This window comes from Amphiura filiformis, chromosome 14 (assembly GCF_039555335.1).
Source record: "Amphiura filiformis chromosome 14, Afil_fr2py, whole genome shotgun sequence".
In the NCBI taxonomy this organism is placed as follows: Eukaryota; Metazoa; Echinodermata; class Ophiuroidea; order Amphilepidida; family Amphiuridae; genus Amphiura; species Amphiura filiformis.
Window position 1 is genome coordinate 23,641,468 of NC_092641.1, and position 18,984 is coordinate 23,660,451.

Sequence of the window (18,984 nt, forward strand, 5' to 3'; positions counted from 1 at the left end):
CTGAGTGGGCGACTCCATTTGAAATCTACACCTCCTGTGTGGGAGATTAAGGTCATGTCTTCCATAGGGGGTATGGATTTCAACTGGAATAGCCCGATCTCAGCTCAATAAATTCGGTACTTGACTTTGGCTGTCGATATTGTTCTACACAGTGAGGGTCCAAAGTAACTGAACTCAGATTCCGTAACTATTATTGTGGCTTGTGCTGTGTAAAAACTAGGCCCTGCCAACAGGGATTCAACCAGGATTAGTATAGGTGCTTAACTTGAGAGTCCCTTTGAGTGTTTAAAAGAGTCCGCATTTATTTTAATTAAATTTAAGATCAACCAAGAGCAGAAACTGATCAAATTTGGAGCCATTTGGGTATTTAATAAAAGGGGTTTCTAACATGTGAAGTGTGGTGCTATTATCTTTATCAAGTTTACGCAAAATTAAACAGGAAAAAATCACGTAAGTTAAATATTTATTTTGCAGCTATACAAGTTACCTTATTTTCTAGTAATACTAACAATAATTCACTGTATTAACGTGTGCCATTTGCGGAACTACGGTACATAATAACATTGTTTAGTATTATGCTTATGTCATTTGTATTGACATAATCCTATGTGTGGAAGATATCGGTATATTAACAAGCACAAAGGCTGCTGAAGATAGCATTTGTATTAACAAGATAGCATTTATATTAACAAGTGCTATCTACTGAAGATAGCATTTGTATTAGCAAGAGCTAACCACGGAAGATAGGATTGATATTAACAAGTGCTATCTACGAAAGGTATAGCATTTAAATTAACAAGCACTATCTATGGAAGATAGCATTTATATTAACATGTGCTATCTACGGAAGATATCAGTTGTATTAACATGTGCTATCTACGGAAGATAGCATTTGTATTAATATGTGCTATCTACGGAAGATAGCATTTGTATTAATATGTGCTATCTACGGAAGATAGCATTTGTGTTAAAAATGCTATCTATGGAAGATAGCATTTGTATTAACAAGTGCTACCTACGGAAGATAGCATTTGTATTAACATGTGCAATCTGCGGAATATAGCATTTGATTGACAAGTGCTATCTACGGAAGATAGCATTTAGATTAATATGTGCTATCTACGGAAGATAGCATTTGTATTATAGCATTTGTATTAAAAATGCTATCTACGGAAGATAGCATTTGTATTAACATGTGCTATCTACGGAAGATAGCATTTGTATTAATATGTGCTATCTACGGAAGATAGCATTTGTGTTAAAAATGCTATCTATGGAAGATAGCATTTGTATTAACAAGTGCTACCTACGGAAGATAGCATTTGTATTAACATGTGCAATCTGCGGAATATAGCATTTGTATTGACAAGTGCTATCTACGGAAGATAGCATTTGTATTAATATGTGCTATCTACGGAAGATAGCATTTGTATTATAGCATTTGTATTAAAAATGCTATCTACGGAAGATAGCATTTGTATTAACATGTGCAATCTGCGGAATATAGCATTTGTATTGACAAGTGCTATCTACGGAAGATAGCATTTGTATTAATATGTGCTATCTACGGAAGATAGCATTTGTATTATAGCATTTGTATTAAAAATGCTATCTATGGAAGATAGCATTTGTATTAACAAGCACTATCTACGGAAGATAGCATTTGTATTAACATGTGCTATCTACGGAAGATAGCATTTGTATTAATATGTGTTATCTACGAAAGATACCAATTGTATTAAAAATGCTATCTACGGAAGATAGCATTTGTATTAACATGTGCTATCTACGGAAGATAGCATTTGTATGTATACAAGTGCTACCTATGGAAGATAGCATTTGTATCAACATGTGCTATCTACGGAAGATAGCATTTGTATTAATATGTGCTATCTACGGAAGATAGCATTTGTATTAAAAATAATATCTATGGAAGATAGCATTTAGTATTAACATGTGCTATCTACGGAAGATAGCATTTGTATTAACATGTGCTATCTACGGAAGATAGCATTTGTATTAATGTGTGCTATCTACGGAAGATAGCATTTGAATTAAAATGCTATCTATGGAAGATAGCATTTGTATTAACATGTGCTATCTACGGAAGATATCATTTGTACTAACATGTGCTATCTACGGAAGATAGCATTTGTATTAATATGTGCTATCTACGGAAGATAGCATTTGTATTAAAAATGCTATCTATGGAAGATAGCATTTGTATTAACAAGTGCTACCTACGGAAGATAGCATTTGTATCAACATGTGTTATCTACGGAAGATAGCATTTGTATTAATATGTGCTATCTACAGAAGATAGCATCTATGGAAGATAGCATTTGTATTAACATGTGTTATCTACGGAAGATAGCATTTGTATTAATATGTGCTATCTACGGAAGATAGCATTTGTATTAAAAATGCTATCTATGGAAGATAGCATTTGTATTAACAAGTGCTATCTACGGAAGATAGCATTTGTATTAACATGTGCTATCTACGGAAGATAGCATTTGTATTAAACGGAAGATAGCATTTGTATTAAAAATGCTATCTATGGAAGATAGCATTTGTATTAACAAGTGCTACCTACGGAAGATATCATTCATATCAACAAGTGCTATCTACGGAAGATAGCATTTGTATTAATATGTGCTATCTACGGAAGATAGCATTTGTATTGAAAATAATATCTATGGAAGATAGCATTTGTATTAACATGTGCTATCTACGGAAGATAGCATTTGTATTAACATGTGCTATCTACGGAAGATAGCATTTGTATTAATATGTGCTATCTACGGAAGATAGCATTTGTATTAAAAATACAGAAAATAGCATTTATATTAACAAGTGCTATCTACAGAAGATAACATTTATATAAACACGTGCTATCTACAAAAGATAGCATTTATATTAACAAGTGCTATCTACGGAAGATAGCATTTATATAAACACGTGCTACCTACAGAAGATAGCATTTGTAACAAGTGCTATCTACGGAAGATATCATTTGTATTAACAAGCACTATCTATGGAAGATAGCATTTGTACTAACATGTGCTATCTACGGAAGATGGCATTTGTATTAACATGTGCTACCTACGGAAGATAGCATTTGTATTAACATGTGTTATCTATGGAAGATAGCATTTGTATTAACAAGTGCTATCTACGGAAGATAGCATTTATATAAACACGTGCTACCTACAGAAGATAGCATTTGTAACAAGTGCTATCTACGGAAGATATCATTTGTATTAACAAGCACTATCTATGGAAGATAGCATTTGTCCTAACATGTGCTATCTACGGAAGATGGCATTTGTATTAACAAGTGCTACCTACGGAAGATAGCATTTGTATTAATATGTGCTATCTACGGAAGATAGCATTTGTATTAACAAGTGCTACCTACGGAAGATGACATTTGTATTAACAAGAGTGATATCTACGGAGAATAGTATTTATATTAACACGTGCTATCTACGGAAGATAGCATTTATATTAACACGTGCTATCTACAGAAGATAGCATTTGTATTAACAAGTGCTATCTACGAAAGATATAATTTGTATTAACAAGTGCTATCTACGGAAGATAGCATTTATATTAACAAGTGCTATCTACGGAAGATAGCATTTGTATTAACAAGTGCTATCTGCGGAAGATACCATTTGTATTAACAAGCACTATCTATGGAAGATAGCATTTGTACTAACATGTGCTATCTACGGAAGATGGCATTTGTATTAACATGTGCTACCTACGGAAGATAGCATTTGTATTAACATGTGCTATCTATGGAAGATAGCATTTGTATTAACAAGTGCTACCTACGGAAGATAGCATTTGTATTAACAATTGCTATCTACGGAATATAGCATTCATATTAACAAGTGTTATATCCTTCATTAATAGATTCTTGTTCATTGATTGGTTAAAAGTGTGTCATGTGATCAAAAAGAGACACACTATTCTGAGTGGATGTGGCAAAAAGTACTATTTACGTCCGTAAATAGTACCTCCAAGCCGTGCAATAAACTGAATCTCGACCTACTCCCCTAAATTTGCACACGGCACAAGTACGATTCATTTCACAAGTCTAGCGCGCGGTGCATGCAGTCTATAAATAAATCACGGTGTCATGCACGAATCGCGAAACGTTGCTACTGTACCGTACATTGCGTGCATTTCGCGGGAAATTTAGTTTGATGTTGATGTTGTAGCCAGTAGCCTACAAGTACAACATTTATGGCCACAATAACCATACCATAACCTACCGGTCATAATTTAATATGATATAACCCTGGATCTTCCTGCCTGGATTTATTAATAATCGAAATAAAATCCCGGAATAAAATGCTTCTTTTTAGTTTTAATATGCGTGATTGAAGATGAAATAATAATAGGCCTATTTTATTATTATTATTTTTTTAATAAAACGAAGCGAAGGTAGGCCTATCAACTGGATGATGGGAGGTGAGGGGGGTTACATTTACGCAAATAAAAATGATATCTCCCTATTTATAGGCTTTTTTTAGTATCAAGCTATATTATAGTCAAAATTATGCATAGGCCCTAAATGAAAACAATATTTTTTTAAACTTGTGCAGTGCCGTAGGTATTTTTGGTATTGGTTTGGTATTTAGGCCTACTTATTTATCTGTTTATCTGTTTATTTATTTATTTATTTATTTATTTATTTATTTATTTATTTATTTATTTATTTATTTATTTATTTATCAATTAAATTGTTTATTTATATAGGATGAATTGTTTTCTTTATTTATTAGGCTTATTTTTATTTATTTATTTATTCTGATGAGTGTAGGTCGGCTTCGGCTTCGGCTGGCCTGCATGAAACAATTATTGTAAATAATGCTTTAATAAATCACCAAGTCTATCAGCTCCCTTCTTGGTTGAGCACTTTACTGTGGATGATTTTACTTGGATTTATTTATTTATTTATTTATTTATTTATTTATTTATTTTTTTATTTATTTATTTATTTATTTATCAATTAATTGATTGTATATAGGCCTAGGCCTATTATTATGTATTTATTTATCAATTAATGATTTTTATCTATTTATTTCTTTATTTAATCGTTTTCATTTAATAAGTTAATTGATAACGGCTGCTTGCTTGCTTTTTTGCTCATTTATTTATTTATTTGTTTATTTATGTATTGATCAATTAATCATTTATTTATTTATTTATTTATTTCTATATTTATTTATTTGATTATATAAGTTTGTTGATTTGTTTATAACTTTATTGTTAATATGTTTGTTTATCTTTTCGTTAATTATATTATTTATTTGTTTGTTTAAAGGTTGTTTATTTTGTTGGTTTATCTTTTGTTTACTATTTTGTTTGTTTAAAAGTTTGTTAATTTGTTTATCTTTTTGTTAATTATATTGTTTATTTATAAGTTTGTTTATTTATTTGTTATTTTTGTTAATTAATTTGTTTATTTGTTTATTTTCATAAGTTTGTTTATTCATTGTTTATTTGTTTATTATTTTGTTGATTTTTTGCATATTTTTTTATTCGTTCATTTGCTTGTTTATAATTATGTATGTTAATTTGTTTGTTTATTTGTTTATAAGGTTTTATTTATCTATGTATTTGTTTGTTTGTTTATAGTTACTTCCAGAGAGGTGTAAATCGTTTTCATTTAATAAATTAATTGATAACCGCTGCTTGCCTGTTTTATTTATTTGCTTATTTATTTGCTTATTTATTTATTTGTTTGCTTATTTATTTGTTTGTTTGTTTACTTGTTTGTTTGTTTGCTTGTTCACTTGTTTGTTCGTTTGTTTGTTTGCTTGTTTGTTTGTTTGCTTGTTTGTTTACTTGTTTGTTTGTTTACTTGTTTGTTTGTGTGTTTGTTTGTTTGTTCTTTTACTTGTTTGTTTACTTGTTTGTTTGCTTGCTTGTTTACTTATTTGTTTGTTTACTTGTTTGTTTACTTGTTTGTTAATTTACTTGTTTGTTAACTTATTTGTTTACTTGTTTGTTTACTTGTTTGTTAGTTTACTTGTTTGTTTACTTGTTTGTTTACTTGTTTGTTTGCTTGTTTGTTTGTTTGTTTACTTGTTTGTTTACTTGTTTGTTTACTTGTATGTTAGTTTACTTGTTTGTTTACTTGTTTGTTTACTTGTTTGTTTACTTGTTTGTTTACTTGTTTGTTTGCTTGTTTGTTTGTTTACTTGTTTGTTTACTTATTTGTTTACTTGTTTGTTTACTTGTTTGTTAGTTTACTTGTTTGTTAGTTTACTTGTTTGTTTACTTGTTTGTTTACTTGTTTGTTTACTTTTACTTGTTTGTTTACTTGTTTGTTTACTTGTTTGTTTACTTGTTTGTTTACTTGTTTGTTTGCTTGTTTGTTTACTTGTTTACTTGTTTGTTTACTTGTTTGTTTACTTATTTGTTTACTTGTTTGTTTACTTGTTTGTTAGTTTACTTGTTTGTTAGTTTACTTGTTTGTTTACTTGTTTGTTTACTTGTTTGTTTACTTGTATGTTAGTTTACTTGTTTGTTTACTTGTTTGTTTACTTGTTTGTTTAATTGTTTGTTTACTTGTTTGTTTACTTGTTTGTTTGCTTGTTTGTTTGTTTACTTGTTTGTTTACTTGTTTACTTGTTTGTTTACATGTTTGTTTACTTGTTTGTTTGTTTACTTGTTTGTTAGTTTACTTGTTTGTTTACTTATTTGTTTACTTGTTTGTTTACTTGTTTGTTTACTTGTTTGTTTACTTGTCGACAGATATATCTACGCCAACTTGACTCATCTGATAACAACACTGATAGCCAGAATGGAGTCAAGTGACTCTCAAAGTGGAGTAAACTAGCACTGACTCTCAAAATGAGTCACCTGACTGTCACAAGAGAGTCAGTTGACTCTACCCGTGGAGTCAATTGACTCTACATTCAATAGGCCTATAAATAAATATATAGATAGATAAATAAATAAATAAAATTATTAACTTATTTATATATTTATTAATTTGATAGTCATCTTTCTCCAAGTGAATAAATAAATAAATAAATAAATAAATAAACAAATAAATTGATAAATAAATACATAGGCCTACATAAATAATTAAATATATCAATGATTAAACAAATAAATACATCAATGTAGGCCTAGATCCTATAACTTGTTTGTCTGTCATCACTCACTCATTCCTCCCTCCCTCCCTCACCCCCTCTTATCACTCGCTCATTCACTTACTACCTCCCTGGCTACCTCCCTCCCTCACTCGTGACTCCTCCCCTCCCTCACTCATTCATCCACTCACTCACCCCTCATACACTCACCCCCTCATGTCTCCCTCGCTTACTCACCTCTTACTCACCCTCTCACTTACTCACTCACTAGCTCATTTCTTATGACTCACAAACTTACTCACAATTAAGCTCACACTCGACTACTTCAGTATCATTCACTTGGCACACAGTCACTCATCACTCACTCATCAACCCCACCAGTCTCACTCACTCACACAATCGAGCAATTAAACCATTTTAATGATTCGTTGATTGAAAAGCAATCAACGAATCAAGCAATCAATGAACCGATCAATAAATCAATCAATCGACCAATCAAATTACTCGCTCACCCATTTACTCACTGAATTACCCACCTGTTCAATCAAAATTCCAATCATTCAATCAAGCAATCATCATCCAATCATTCAATTATTAATACTCACTTGCTCACTCATCTACATATCTCATTAATTCATTCGATCATGTCAAACAAACAATTACTATTATCAAGTAATACTTCAGAACTCATTCAATCACTCATGCGATCAATATAGATCATCACTTACACAATCAATCAATCAACATATCAATTAACATTTATAATCAGCATTTCAATAATTTTATCAACCAATCAATCATAAGCTAATCAAACCACCCACTCACTCACTCACTCAATTCCCGTCTTACTCAATCATTCATTTTACTCATAAATACATACTTAAAAAATAATTAATTAATTGAATAAATAAATAAACAAGTAAGTAAATAAGTAAACAAACAAACAAACAAACAAGTAAACAAACAAGTAAACAAACAAGTAAACAAACAAGTAAACTAACAAACAAGTAAACAAGTAAACAAACAAGTAAACAAACAAGTAAACAAACAAGTAAACAAACAAGTAAACAAACAAACAGGCAAGTAAACAAACAAGTAAACAAACAAGTAAACAAGTAAAAAGGCAAGTAAACAAACAAGTAAACAAGTGAAAAGGCAAGTAAACAAACAAGTAAACAAGTAAACAGGCAAGTAAACAAACAAGTAAACAGGCAAGTAAACAAACAAGTAAACAGGCAAGTAGGCAAACAAGTAAACAGGCAAGTAAACAAACAAGTAAACAAGTAAACAGGCAAGTAAACAAACAAGTAAACAGACAAGTAGGCAAACAAGTAAACAGGCAAGTAGGCAAACAAGTAAACAAATAAAAAGGCAAGTAAGCAAACAAGTAAACAAGTAAACAGGCAAGTAAACAAACAAGTAAACAGGCAAGTAAACAAACAAGTAAACAAGTAAAAAGGCAAGTAAACAAACAAGTAGGCAAACAAGTAAACAAGTAAACAGGCAAGTAAACAAACAAGTAAACAGGCAAGTAAACAAACAAGTAAACAAGTAAACAGACAAGTAGGCAAACAAGTAAACAGGCAAGTAAACAAACAAGTAAACATGCAAGTAAACAAACAAGTAAACAAGTAAACAGACAAGTAGGCAAACAAGTAAACAAGTAAACATGCAAGTAAACAAACAAGTAAACAAGTAAACAGGCAAGTAAACAAACAAGTAAACAAGTAAACAGGCAAGTAAACAAACAAGTAAACAAGTAAACAGGCAAGTAAACAAACAAGTAAACAGGCAAGTAAAAAGGCAAGTAAACAAACAAGTAAACAGGCAAGTAAATAAACAAGTAAAACAAACAAGTAAACAAGTAAATAGGCAAGTAAACAAACAAGTAAACAGGCAAGTAAACAAACAAGTAAACAGGCCAAGTAGGCAAACAAGTAAACAGGCAAGTAAACAAACAAGTAAACAAGTAAACAGGCAAGTAAACAAACAAGTAAACAAGAAAACAGGCAAGTAGGCAAACAAGTAGCCTAAACTAGTAAACAGGCAAGTAGGCAAACAAGTAAACAGGCAAGTAGGCAAACAAGTAAACAAGTAAACAGGCAAATAAGCAAACAAACAAATAGGCAAGTAGGCAAACAAACAAATTGGCAAGTAGGCAAACAAACAAATAGGCAAGTAAGCAAACAAACAAATAGGCAAGTAAGCAGACAAACAAATAGGCAAGTAAGCAAACAAACAAACAAATAGGCATGTAAGCAAACAAACAAATAGGCAAGTAAACAAACAAATAGGCAAGTAAACAAACAAATAGGCAAGTAAACAAACAAATAGGCAAGTAAACAAACAAATAGGCAAGTAAACAAACAAATAGGCAAGTAAACAAACAAATAGGCAGGTAAACAAACAAATAGTCAAGCAAACAAACAAATAGGCAAGCAAACAAACAAATAGGCAAGCAGCGGTTAGCAATTATTAATTTATTAAATGAAAACGATTTACACCACTCTGGAAGTAACTATAAACAAACAAACAAATACATAGATAAATAAATTTAAAACCTTATAAACAAATAAACAAACGAACAAATAAACAATAAACAAATTAACAAACATAATTATAAACAAACAAATAATCGAATAAACAAATGTGCAAAAAATCAATAAAATAATAAACAAACAAATCAACAAACAATAAATAAACAAATAAATAAAGTAACTAACATAAATAACAAATAAATAAATAAACCTATAAATAAACAATATAATTAACAAAAGATAAACAACTTTTAAACAAACAAATAAACAAAATAATAAACAAAAGATAAACAAATAAGCAAACAAACAAACTTGCAACTTAAACAAAATACAGACAAATAAACAAAAGATAAACAAACAAGCAAAAAACAAATAAACAAACAAATATACAATATAATTAACAAAAAGTTAAACAAACTTATTAACAATAAAGTTATAAACAAACAAATAAACAATATAATTAACAAAAAGATCAACAAACAAAGAAATTATGAATAAAGTTTTAAACAAATTAACAAACTTATAAACAAATAATAATAAACAAACTTAAAAACAAACAATATACAGGCAAATAACAAAGATAAACAAACAAACAAATAACAACAAAGTTTTAAACAAACTTATAAACAAATAAATAAACAAACTTATATGCCTAAACAAACAAAATAAACAAACATGTTTCACATCCGGGTTTTTGTAAAAAGAGAAGGAAGAGGGGAGTTTTTATTTTTTATCGCAAAATTGCCGGTAAATACCCAGTAAAAACTCAAAATTATGAAAATTTCCACTTTTTGCGGCAATTTTGCTCAAAATTTGTTTATTTTGCGCCCCTCCCCCTGAAATTCACTTTAATAATTCCTGGCGCCGCCACTGCACTGATGCCTGGAAAAAGGAGTAAGCCTTTTATTTGTTTTTCTGAGAGGTACCAGTAAGACCCCTTATCACAAAACCTTCCAAAAATGTTTCTTGTAGGCCTATATTAGCTAGGCTATAGAAAGCATCTCAACTTCCTAGACATAGGCCTATAGATATGTTTTGAAAAGTTAGCCTATATTAAACTGAATTTCAAAAAAATATATATAGGCCTATAATCGAAGAAACCTCAAAAAAGAAAGCCAGAGGAGACGTGAAACATGTTTATTTATTTACTTATTTCTTATTTATTTAGCCTAATAATTCCCGCGTCCAAAATTGAGAATTGCAAAATATTTAATTAGGCCTATTTGATCTTTATTTGACATTTTCTCAAAATGACATAGGCCTATATTAATTTGCTACTTTTTTTTTACTTCTTAACTATGATACTGAAACACCCCTGCATTTTAGATATCAATGTAGGCCTATAAAATAATCAACCATAAATCGCAATAATTATATCTGCAGTGCCAAAATGTACCGTTGATATTGGGATGTGGCCACTCGTTTCAAAATAAAGAAAATAATAAGTAATTTTAATTACTTATTATTTTTAATTAAAATTAATAATTAATAGGCCTACCTAATTAACAGTCATCGTGCCGTTAAAAAATCTTAAAGAGCCTAAGCTAGGCATCTAGGCCCTGGCATAGGCCTATAACCAACTCACGGCATTATGATAGTTGATTGCATAATGCATTAATATTTCTATGGATAGGGGCCTATAGACATATTTTCTTTTATCATAAAAGTAACAGTTTATTTTTCATGCTTTTAGCCCCCTTTTAGCACACTTGTTATAACTGAGTTGTAGGCTACCGAGTGATCTCAAGCTCGCCTGGTCAATACATCATGAATACACGCAAAGTCTTGAACACAGACTAGTACTCGCACATGCGCAAAGCGTGTGAGGATTTTAGGGGAGTAGGTCGAGATTCAGTTTATTGCCCAAGCCGTAAATAGTACTTCTGGATATTTACTATTTACGGATAGCAGCATACCCACGTCGCAGTCCACAAAGCATAAGAATAACATTGAACGTCTACATTGACTATGAGAACATTTTGTCACTGCCGAGAAACGACAACACAAACATCGCGAAACATTAAATCAAGCTGAAGTGGGCTGCTACTGCTAAAGAAGATTCACGATTTCAGCTGTTTAATTTGAATTTGTTACCAGTTCTAGCGCAGGAATATCGTACTGTTTTCAGACCAAAACATAGTCAGATTCAGACCGATACTGACGTGGTAAGCTTAAAAACAAACACTGACAGGGCGAGCCTAGTCTTGGACCCAGCGTTCGAAATAGGGCCGGTCAGCCGGCCATTGGCCTGTAACTTTTTGGCCTGGCCGGTAACTTTTCTGACTGGCATCTATTTGCTGGCCCGGCTGGCCAGTAACTTTTTAAGGTCAAGCCCGGCTGGCCTGTAACTTTTTGAGGCATATTTCGAACACTGTTTGGACCGCCTAGCCTAGGCATTATAGTGCCGTGCGTACGGAGGCCTATCCCGATGCATGATGGCCTTCGCGTTTACATGGAGGCCAAAATCTTTTTACGTGTAAATCTTTTCTCTAACTATGAATGACGGCATAGTGGAATGAAGATACAATGTGAACAAATAGGGCCTACACTGACAACGAGTAAGCTTTAAGAACCACTACACACAGAGAAATATTTACAAAACATTATGTAAGTATAGAACCTCATAATAATTAAGTAAAATTTACCTCAGAACTATGTAATATTTCCCGAATTATGTAAAATTTTAATTACTTTGGGTAAAATAAATTAAAATTTTACATAATTTTGGTAATTATTACATAGTTCTGAGGTAAATTTTACTTAATTATTATGAGGTTCTATACTTACATAATGTTTTGTAAATATTTCTCTGAGTGTACCAGTGCACAGATAGGCCCTACACATAGGCCTAATTCGTAGCATGGTGGTGGAGTTTTCTTGTAATCTTTTAACCAATCAATGAACAAAAAATCTATGAATGAAGGATATAAAACAAATATATACTGCCTTCATTCGAGGTTCTGGTTTAAAACTATGGTCCCTCGCTGAGATCAATAGCACTATTTTCCTTCGGGGCTGCGCCCCTCAGGAAAATAGTACTATTGATCTCACCTCGGGCCCATAGTTTTAACCAGAACCTCTCATGGCAGTATATATTTGTATACTATCTACGGAATATAGCATTCATATCAACAAGTGCTATCTACGGAAGATAGCATTTATATTAACAAGAGTGCTATCTACGGAGGATAGTATTTATATTAACACGTGCTGTCTACGGAAGATAGCATTTATATTAACACGTGCTATCTACAGAAGATAGCATTTGTATTAACAAGTGCTATCTACGAAAGATATAATTTGTATTAACAAGTGCTATCTACGGAAGATAGCATTTGTATTAACAAGTGCTATCTACGGAAGATAGCATTTATATTAACAAGTGCTGTACAAAAGGTAGCATTTATATTAACACGTGCTATCAGAAGGTAGCATTTATATTATTAAGTGCTATCTACGGAAGATAGCATTTATATTAACACGTGCTATCTACGGAAGATAGCATTTATATTAACACGTGCTATCTACAGAAGATAGCATTTGTATTAACAAGTGCTATCTACGAAAGATATCATTTGTATTAACAAGTGCTATCTACGAAAGATATCATTTGTATTAACAAGTGTTATCTACGGAAGATAGCATTTGTATTAACAAGTGCTATCTACGGAAGATAGCATTTGTATCAACACGTGCTATCTACGGAAGATAGCATTTGTATTAACACGTGCTATCTACGGAAGATAGCATTTATATTAACAAGTGCTGTACAAAAGGTAGCATTTATATTAACAAGTGCTATCAGAAGGTAGCATTTATATTATTAAGTGCTATCTACGGAAGATAGCATTTATATTAACACGTGCTATCTACGGAAGATAGTATTTATATTAACACGTGCTATCTACGGAAGATAGCATTTGTATTAGCAAGTGCTATCTACGGAATATATCATTTATTATTATCAAGTGCTATCTACGGAAGATAGCATTTATAATAACAAGTGCTATACAAAAGGTAGCATTTATATTAACACGTGCTATCAGAAGGTAGCATTTATATTATTAAGTGCTATCTACGGAAGATAGCATTTATATTAACACGTGCTATCTACGGAAGATAGTATTTATATTAACACGTGCTATCTACAGAAGATAGCATTTGTATTAACAAGTGCTATCTACGAAATATATCATTTGTATTAACAAGTGCTATCTACGGATGATAGCATTTGTATTAACAAGTGCTATCTACGGAAGATAGCATTTGTATCAACACGTGCTATCTACGGAAGATAGCATTTGTATTAACACGTGCTATCTACGGAAGATAGCATTTATATTAACAAGTGCTATACAAAAGGTAGCATTTATATTAACACGTGCTATCAGAAGGTAGCATTTATATTATTAAGTGCTATCTACGGAAGATAGCATTTATATTAACACGTGCTATCTACGGAAGATAGTATTTATATTAACACGTGCTATACGGAAGATAGCATTTGTATTAGCAAGTGCTATCTACGGAAGATATCATTTATTATTATCAAGTGCTATCTACGGAAGATAGCATTTGTATTAACGTGTGTTATCTTCGGCGGATCCGGAAGATAGCATTTGTATTAACATGTGCTATCTTTGAAAGTAAATTAAATTAAACTTCGACACTACTTGTTTATTTTCGCTTACCGGGAGCGCTTTTGAGGAACTTTCTCGTCATCAGCCGATGTTGTTGGCTCTGATGTATTGCTTGGAAACGGCTAGAGACCAACCTTTAGACGGCTAGAGACCAATCTGCAATAATCTATATGTGCTATCTACTTTACAGTTATTAACATTATTTTGTATTTACAACTATTTGTGGTAGATAGCATCGTATTAATACAGTGTTATCATTTGATGTATTAAGATGTATGCTCTAATAGATAACATTGCTTTATGGTATCCATGTTGTTTTATGATATTTACAGTGCAGTATATCGGTTGTATTATATAACATGTGCCAAGAAAATAAGGACACTTTCATAATAATATTCCTGAGCTTTGACAGACCACCTTTCAACGTCTAACATGACTGTAACACAAATTTAAATCGTATTCCTTCGTCGGTATAATCAAAATTAAGTTTAGCGTTTATCTGAGGTACACTTGGGACGTGGCCGGCTTTGGCTATAGCTTGACGATGAAGCCATGACACGGTGTCGCGAGCGGTCATCGCGTTCATTCTTAGGCTATATTAAAAATAAATAAAGTTCCATGAAATGTAAGAACCATAACTGATATGATGATGAGTACGAACACGCAAAGCGTTGCTTTATTTAGCCCGATAGATTGGCTTCAATATTTGGCAGGCAAATGAGTTAATAATTATTTTGGTAGTGACTTTCCTGTACACCATGACATATATCGTTGTGCATTCATTGTTTAATTTGTCTTCAAGAGACCTCTAGAGAATTATTTGTTTTTATAATCGGTCAGCTTTATAATAACCAAATCACAATTATGAATATGATCGTGTACATTGCTTTATTGATTGTTTGGAAACTGGGTCGGGTGAATTGTCGTTTTGGTAAAATAATACCACTGTTGCAAAACGCGTTATTGTCTCCCCGTTGTAAAGAACGGAATAGCGCCCTCTAAATGCTAGCCTTCTGAAAAGGCTGCAGAAGTTCTTTGTCAATAGTCAATAACTTGCTGTTACACCATATGCACCACAAGAGCTCAACAAACACAAACCGTTTTAAAAAACGTTTTAAAGGGATTGTATTTTGGGTTTTGGTTTGGTAAAAACGTTTCAACAACATTAAATGTCAGGTTTTACAGTGGCGTACCAGGCCGTTCCTACCCGGGGCTGGAGAAAAGGTGAATTTTGCCGCCCCTTCGTCAACAGTTCGAAAAGGTTGACCCATATTTTCCGATAGTTTGAAAAAGTGAAGAGCCAAAAAAACCGCTAAAAATGATGTATAGTTCTATTTGTTTCTCTATTTTTTAATCTTTCTGACAATTTTCCGCCCTTTTTTCTTTAATAATTCTCTTTGCTGCGTGTTCCTTCTTCTTCTGTTTCCTCTTTTCCCCTTCCCTGCTTTTACCCCGGAGGGCTCTCACCCCAAAGCACCCCCCCATCACGCGAATTTTTAATAAAGGTCATGCTACAACAGCATATTTAAAATGTCGTCAAAATGTTATTGCAAAATATTTTTTGCAAACATCACCCTCCATTTATTATTCACGCAGTACTATTATCCTAAAGGAAATCATGTTATAATATAGTATCAATTATACAGAAAGCGAATTAATTTCTTTCAAGCACACTTCCGATTTGTGATAATGGCTCAAATTGATTCGGTCAATATGTTTTAGGGAAGTTTGCCATTATCATGATTATTGAATTATTGTTTAAGTTTACGTCAGTCCGAATTCCTATAGTAGTACATTGTTCTATCATTGCAAATAATTATTACTCCACTGTTGAGTAAAAAGGTAATAGAGCAACAAAATGAGTTAATTTTTACTAATTTATTCGGGGGCATGGCCATGGGGGGCAAAGTGAATTTCAGGGGAGGGCAAAATCGACAAATTTTGCGCATTATTATGTTTTGATGAGTCCAAGTTTGTGAAAATATTGGATCCAAAACATAATAATGATAAAATTGGATGCTTTACGCCCAATATTTATTGGTCTCGCTATGAGTTTTACAATATTTTGAAACTCATAGCTCGACCAATAAATATGGGCTCAATCGATCCAATTTTATATCAAAATTGCCGCAAAAAGTGGAAATTTACGTAATTTGGGAGTTTTTGACTCAAAAGTGTGGGGGGAAACTGGGGGAAAGAAAAACATTTGGCGCCGCCACTGCATGATTATACAAGTATATATAGGCTACTCTCATTTGAGAGTAAAAAAGTAAAATTAACAAGAAAGCAATATAAAACATGATTCAAGAAAACAAAATTGGCTCAAAAACATATTCCCTTTATTGTGTTTATGCTAAGCTTTGTCGTCGAATGTGATTTCTAACGAAAGTATCAGTGAAAATGTTATCAGATTATACTGTCTAAACATGATATTTATATACCTCCATGGTCTAAACTTCATCATGAATAATTCTTAGAATTCGCTGACCTCTTTGTTACGGTCAAGGAGGTTTTATGCCGTAAAATTACATGGCACCATGTAGATAATTAATATAATTGAAGTGGATTTATTTGACATACTATATGAAATACCAATGATGTAGATAAGTACAATTATTATGAGGCGTGGATGTCAGGTAGGAGGTTGACGTATTTGTCAATAATTCTATGTCAAAATGCACCCAAAATCCGCCCAAATATGGATCCCAGGCCTTGTCCTCTAAATAATAGGTAGGCCATAATTATTTTCGTCATATTCATCTGAAGCGTTGTCAATTACGCCATCAACATTATTATAGCAATATCCACAGCAACAGTCACTGCATTTTCTTAACTTATTATATCATTTATTTATTTGATAATCTTAGCACTGATATTAAAAACCGCTGATTTCTCACAATTTTAATTTTAGTGTTTTGATTATAAAAGTGTTATTGCGTATGTACACGTTATCCGAACAATTCAATTCAATTCAATCAATTCAATTCCCTCAAATGAGGGAAATTTATTCAGTATATAAAGGCCTCCGGCCCTAAAATACATTGTAAATTACATAAACAATATTAACGTATACATCTACTGACGAAAGTATATATCTCTCTTCTTACATGCATTAAATAGATATTTACACAGATTTTTCAAGATCCTGCTATCAGAAGTCTGCATGAATTGGCAATACTTCAGTTCAGTTGGGTTTTCACGATAGTATCTATAGATATAAAACGTTGCCGCTCATTCCTAAAATAATCACACACTAGAACAAAATGCAGTTCATCTTCGACCAACGTTAACTATGTATTCTACTCGTATGAGGCAAAAAATCACATAGGCCTACATGTATTTAAAATTATGTGTGCTATCTACTGTAGATAGCACTTCAAAACTGAACCTCGCGCCGCGCCGGGACCTACGACTGTGTAATACCACCGACACAACACACAACTCACTATTAATTATAGCTATACGACTACCATTAATATGTCTTTGCTTGTGATTCTCATAAAAAACTAAATCTGAACTCTTAAAAATAAAATTCTTTTTAATAAATAAAAAAAAAAAGTTTTGCAATTGCGGATTGTTGAACTGGAACTGTTGATCTAAAACACAAGAAATTATAGGACTGTTTCTGTAACTCTTTTTACGCGGGTGTCGACTGCAGCCGACAAGTTTAAATTTTTCTTTAAAAATTCAAAAATTTCAGAATTGTACGATTTTATGGTCATATTTTGAATCAGCTTTGAAAATGCATTAAAATGAGTACAAACAAGCCTGGTATTGGTTCAGTGGTTCTTAAGATATCCCTTGATATTATGAGAAAATATATCAAAACTGGGACTTATCGTGTTGTCCGCTATGGCTAGCACGCACAGCATATCACTTTATTGGTGAAGAAGTAAAAATGATGTTTGAAATAATTGGATGCTTTTGGGCGTAAAATATCATGGAACCTATTAAAGCGATGACATAACCCCCTACGGCTTAATCAATAATAACAATACATTGTCTCTTTAACCGTATCGATTAGTACTTGATTGGCATGTCTATTTATCAATACTATACATCATTAGTAGAATTGAATTGGTTGTAGATCATTAGGAAACGTTGAGTCAACTAAACAAACCATTCGATTCATTTCACTGTTTTGATAATTTGGTATAGTCTAGCCTTATCCACAAAGATTCCTTTCACAAAGATAAATATAGTTTGATATACCAAATTAACCAAAATGTTGGTCGTTCGCCAGAGTCGTTAGTCGCACACAAAATCCATGGATATTTTGATTCGTTCCTGGAAAGTATAGGCCTATATAAATGGTCCGATCAGGGCCGGATTTACCTTTTTAGAGGCCCTGGGCCAGGCCAAAATTTGGTGGCCCCCGTAAAAAAAAATTTGCAATTTTACCCTATTTGGGTCCAAAACGTGGTGTTTTCGGGTTAAAATGGCAATATTGTGGGGCCACAAAATTTGGGGGCCCTGGGCCCGGGCCCATCTGGCCCAATGGTAAATCCTGCCCTGGGTCCGATTCCGCAATCATAACAGTATTTAAACAATGTATTTCGTGATTTTGGTATTCTATTAGGGCATGATTCAAAAACTTATTTCCAAAATTACACTTGATTCGGACATTGAATTTGACGTATATTCGTCAATAATTCTATGCAAAAATGCACCCAAAATCCGCCCAAA